Genomic DNA, 6,194 nt, shown 5'->3' with positions numbered 1-6,194 from the left:
CTCTTTCTCTCACACACACACACACACACACACACACACACACACACACACACACACACACACACACACACACACACACACACACACACACACACACACACACAGCGTTGTCAGGGGTAACCAGCTGAGTCGGGTCAGAATGTGAATTGGAGCGCTAAGAGGATGGGACGGAAAGGATCAAACAGTCAGGGAACAGCACCTCTACCACTATATACACACCACCTATATACACCTCTATACACACCACCTCTATATGCACACCACCTCTATATACACCTCTATACACACCACCTATATACACCTCTATACACACCACCTCTATATGCACACCACCTCTATATACACCTCTATACACACCACCTATATACACCTCTATACACACCACCTCTACATACACCTCTATATGCACACCACCTCTATACACACCACCTATATACACCTCTATACACACCACCTCTATAAACACCTCTATATACACACCACCTATATACACCTCTATATACACCACCTCGATATACACCTCTATATACACCACCTCGATATACACCTCCTCTATATACACCACACCTCTATATACACCACCTCTATATACACCACCTCTATATACACCACCTCTATATACACCATCTCTATATACACCTCTATATACACCACCTCTATATACACCACCTCTATACACACCATCTCTATATACACCACCTCTATATACACCACCTCTATATACACCTCTGTATACACCACCTCTATATACACCTCTATATACACCATCTCTATATACACCATCTCTATATACACCACCTCTATATGCACCACCTCTATATACACCACTATATACACCTCTATATACACCACCTCTATACACAACTCTATATACATGTCCTCTATATACACCACCTCTATATACACCTCTATATACACCACCACTATATACACCTATATATACACCACCTCTATATACACCTCCTCTATATAAACCTCTATATACACCTCTATACACACCACCTCTATATACACCATCTCTATATACATCTCCTCTATATACACCTCCTCTATATACACCTCTATACACACCACCTCTATATACACCACCTCTATATACACCATCTCTATATACACCACCTCTATATACACCACCTCTATAGACACCTCTATATACACCACCTCTATACACACCTCTATATACACCACCTCTATATACACCTCTATATAAACCTATATATACACCACCTCTATATACACCATCTCTATATACACCTCTATATACACCACCACTATATACACCACACCTCTATATACACCCCATCTATACACACCTCTATATACACCTCCTCTATATACACCTCTATATACACCACCTCTATATACACCATCTCTATATACACCACCTCTATATACACCACCTCTATACACACCACCTCTATATACACCATCTCTATATACACCACCTCTATATACACCTCTGTATACACCATCTCTATATACACCTCTATATACACCTCTATATACACCACCTCTATATACACCACTATATACACCTCTATATACACCACTTCTATACACAGCTCTATATACACGTCCTCTATATACACCACCTCTATATACACCTCTATATACACCACCACTATATACACCTATATATACACCACCTCTATATACACCTCCTCTATATAAACCTCTATATACACCTCTATACACACCACCTCTATACACCACCTCTATATACATCTCCTCTATATACACCTCCTCTATATACACCTCTATACACACCACCTCTATATACACCACCTCTATATACACCTCTATATACACCACCTCTATATACACCACCTCTATACACACCACCTCTATACACACCTCTATATACACCACCTCTATAAACACCTCTATATAAACCTCTATATACACCACCTCTATATACACCATCTCTATATACACCTTTATATACACCACCACTATATACACCATCTCTATATTCCTTATATACACCACCACTATATACACCATCTCTATATACACCACCTCTATATACACCAGCTCTATATACACCTCTATATACACCACCTCTATACACACCACCTCTATATACACCACCTCTATACACACCACCTATATACACCACCTCTATATACACCTCTGTATACACCATCTCTATATACACCACCTCTATATACACCACCTCTATATACACCACCTCTATATACACCACTATATACACCTCTATATACACCACCTCTATATGCACCACCTCTATATACACCACCTCTATATACACCACCTCTATATACACCACTATATACAACTCTATATACACCACCTCTATATACACCTCCTCTATATACATCTCTATATACACCACCACTATATACACCTATATATACACCATCTCTATATACACCTCCTCTATATAAACCTCTATGTACACACCACCTCTATATACACCACCTCTATATACACCTCCTCTATATACACCTCTATACACACCTCCTCTATATACACCTCCTCTATATACACCTCTATATAAACCACCTCTATATACACCACCTCTATATACACCATCTCTATATACACCATCTCTATATACACCACCTCTATATACACCACCTCTATACACACCACCTCTATATACACCAGCTCTATATACACCACCTCTATATACACCATCTCTATATACACCTCTATATACACCTCTATATACACCATCTCTATATACACCATCTCTATATACACCACTATATACACCTCTATATACACCACCTCTATATACACCACTATATACACCTCTATATACACCACCTCTATACACACCTCTATATACACCTCCTCTATATACACCACCTCTATATACACTTCTATATACACCACCACTATATACACCTATATATACACCACCTCTATATACACCTCCTCTATATAAACCTCTATATACACCTCTATACACACCACCTCTATATACACAACCTCTATATACACCTCCTCTATATACACCTCCTCTATATACACCTCTATACACACCACCTCTATATACACCATCTTTATATACACACCTCTATATACACCACCTCTATATACACCACCTCTATATACACCTCCTCTATATACACCTCTATACACACCACCTCTATATACACCATCTTTATATACACACCTCTATATACACCACCTCTATATACACCTCTATATACACCACCTCTATATACACCTCTATATACACCTATATACACACCACACCTCTACACACCTGTATACACACCCCACCTCTATACAAATCAAATCAAAGTTTATTTGTCACGTGCGCCGAATACAACAGGTGTAGTAGACCTCACAGTGAAATGCTGAATACAACAGGTGTAGTAGATCTTACATTGAAATGCCGAATACAACAGGTGTAGTAGACCTCACAGTGAAATGCAGAATACAACAGGTGTAGTAGACCTCACAGTGAAATGCTGAATCCAACAGGTGTAGTAGACCTCACAGTGAAATGCTGAATACAACAGGTGTAGTAGACCTCACAGTGAAATGCTGAATACAACAGGTGTAGTCGACCTCACAGTGAAATGCTGAATACAACAGGTGTAGTGGACCTCACAGTGAAATGCTGAATACAACAGGTGTAGTAGACCTCACAGTGAAATGCTGAATACAACAGGTGTAGTAGACCTCACAGTGAAATGCTGAATACACCAGGTGTAGTAGACCTTACAGTGAAATGCTGAATACAACAGATGTAGTAGACCTTACAGTGAAATGCTGAATACAACAGGTGTAGTAGACCTTACAGTGAAATGCTGAATACAACAGGTGTAGTAGACCTCACAGTGAAATGCTGAATACAACAGGTGTAGTAGACCTCACAGTGAAATGCTGAATACAACAGGTGTAGTAGACCTCACAGTGAAATGCTGAATACAACAGGTGTAGACCTTACAGTGAAATGCTGAATACAACAGGTGTAGTAGTCCTCACAGTGAAATGCTGAATACAACAGGTGTAGTAGACCTCACAGTGAAATGCTGAATACAACAGGTGTAGTAGACCTCACAGTGAAATGCTGAATACAACAGGTGTAGTAGACCTCACAGTGAAATGCTGACTACAACAGGTGTAGTAGACCTCACAGTGAAATGCTGAATACAACAGGTGTAGTAGACCTCACAGTGAAATGCTGAATACAACAGGTGTAGTAGACCTTACAGTGAAATGCTGAATACAACAGGTGTAGTAGACCTTACAGTGAAATGCTGAATACAACAGGTGTAGTAGACCTCACAGTGAAATGCTGAATACAACAGGTGTAGTAGACCTCACAGTGAAATGCTGAATACAACAGGTGTAGTAGACCTCACAGTGAAATGCTGAATACAACAGGTGTAGTAGACCTCACAGTGAAATGCTGAATACAACAGGTGTAGATCTTACAGTGAAATGCTGACTTACAGGCTCTAACCAACAGTGCCAAAAAGGTGTTAGGTGAACAATAGGTAAGTAAAGAAATAAAACAACAGTAAAAAGACAGTGAAAAATAACAGTAGAGAGGCTATATACAGTAGCGAGGCTACATACAGTAGAGAGGCTATATACAGTAGAGAGGCTACATACAGTAGAGAGGCTACATACAGTAGAGAGGCTACATACAGTAGAGAGGCTATATACAGTAGAGAGGCTATATACAGTAGAGAGGTTATATACAGTAGAGAGGCTACATACAGTAGCGAGGCTATATACAGTAGAGAGGCTATATACAGTAGAGAGGCTATATACAGTAGCGAGGCTACATACAGTAGAGAGGCTATATACAGTAGAGAGGCTATATACAGTAGAGAGGCTACATACAGTAGAGAGGCTACATACAGTAGAGAGGCTATATACAGTAGAGAGGCTATATACAGTAGAGAGGTTATATACAGTAGAGAGGCTACATACAGTAGTGAGGCTACATACAGTAGCGAGGCTATATACAGTAGAGAGGCTATATACAGTAGAGAGGCTATATACAGTAGAGAGGCTATATACAGTAGAGAGGCTACATACAGTACAGAGGCTACATACAGTAGAGAGGCTACATACAGTACAGAGGCTACATACAGTAGAGAGGCTACATACAGTAGAGAGGCTATATACAGTAGAGAGGCTACATACAGTAGAGAGGCTATATACAGTAGAGAGGCTATATACAGTAGAGAGGCTACATACAGTAGAGAGGCTACATACAGTAGAGAGGCTATATACAGTAGAGAGGCTATATACAGTAGAGAGGCTACATACAGTAGAGAGGCTATATACAGTAGAGAGGCTATACACAGTAGAGAGGCTATATACAGTAGAGAGGCTATATACAGTAGCGAGGCTACAAACAGTACAGAGGCTACATACAGTAGAGAGGCTATATACAGTAGAGAGGCTACATACAGTAGAGAGGCTATATACAGTAGAGAGGCTACATACAGTAGAGAGGCTATATACAGTAAAGAGGCTACATACAGTAGAGAGGCTATATACAGTAGCGAGGCTATATACAGTAGAGAGGCTATATACAGTAGAGAGGCTATATACAGTAGAGAGGCTGTATACAGTAGAGAGGCTACATACAGTAGAGAGGCTACATACAGTAGAGAGGCTATATACAGTAGAGAGGCCATAAAAGTAGCGAGAGTACATACAGACACAGGTTAGTCAGACTGATTGAGGTATTATGTACATGTAGATGTGGTTAAAGTGACTATGCATATATGATGAACAGAGAGTAGCAGTAGCGTAAAAAGAGGTGTTGGCGGGTGGTGGGACACAATGCAGATAGCCCAGTTAGCCAATGTGCAGGAGCACTGGTTGGTCGGGCCAATTGAGGTAGTATGTACATAAATGTATAGTTAAAGTGACTATGCATATAAGATAAACAGAGAGTACGAGCAGCATAAAGAGGGGTTGGGGGGGGGGGGGGGGGACACACACAATGCAAATAGTCCAGGTAGCCATTTGGTTACCTGTTCAGGAGTCTTATGGCTTGGGGGTAAAAACTGTTGAGAAGCCTTTTTGTCCAAGACTTGGCACTCCGGTATCGCTTGCCATGCGGTAGTAGGGAGAACAGTCTGTGACTGGGGTGGCTGGGGTCTTTGACAATTCTTTGGGCCTTCCTCTGACACCGCCTGGTATAGAGGTCCTGGATGGCAGGAAGCTTAGCCCCAGTGATGTACTGG

This window comes from Salvelinus alpinus, chromosome 31 (assembly GCF_045679555.1).
Source record: "Salvelinus alpinus chromosome 31, SLU_Salpinus.1, whole genome shotgun sequence".
In the NCBI taxonomy this organism is placed as follows: Eukaryota; Metazoa; Chordata; class Actinopteri; order Salmoniformes; family Salmonidae; genus Salvelinus; species Salvelinus alpinus.
The sequence above is the reverse complement of the archived record's forward strand: the minus strand, read 5'-3'. Positions refer to the sequence as shown.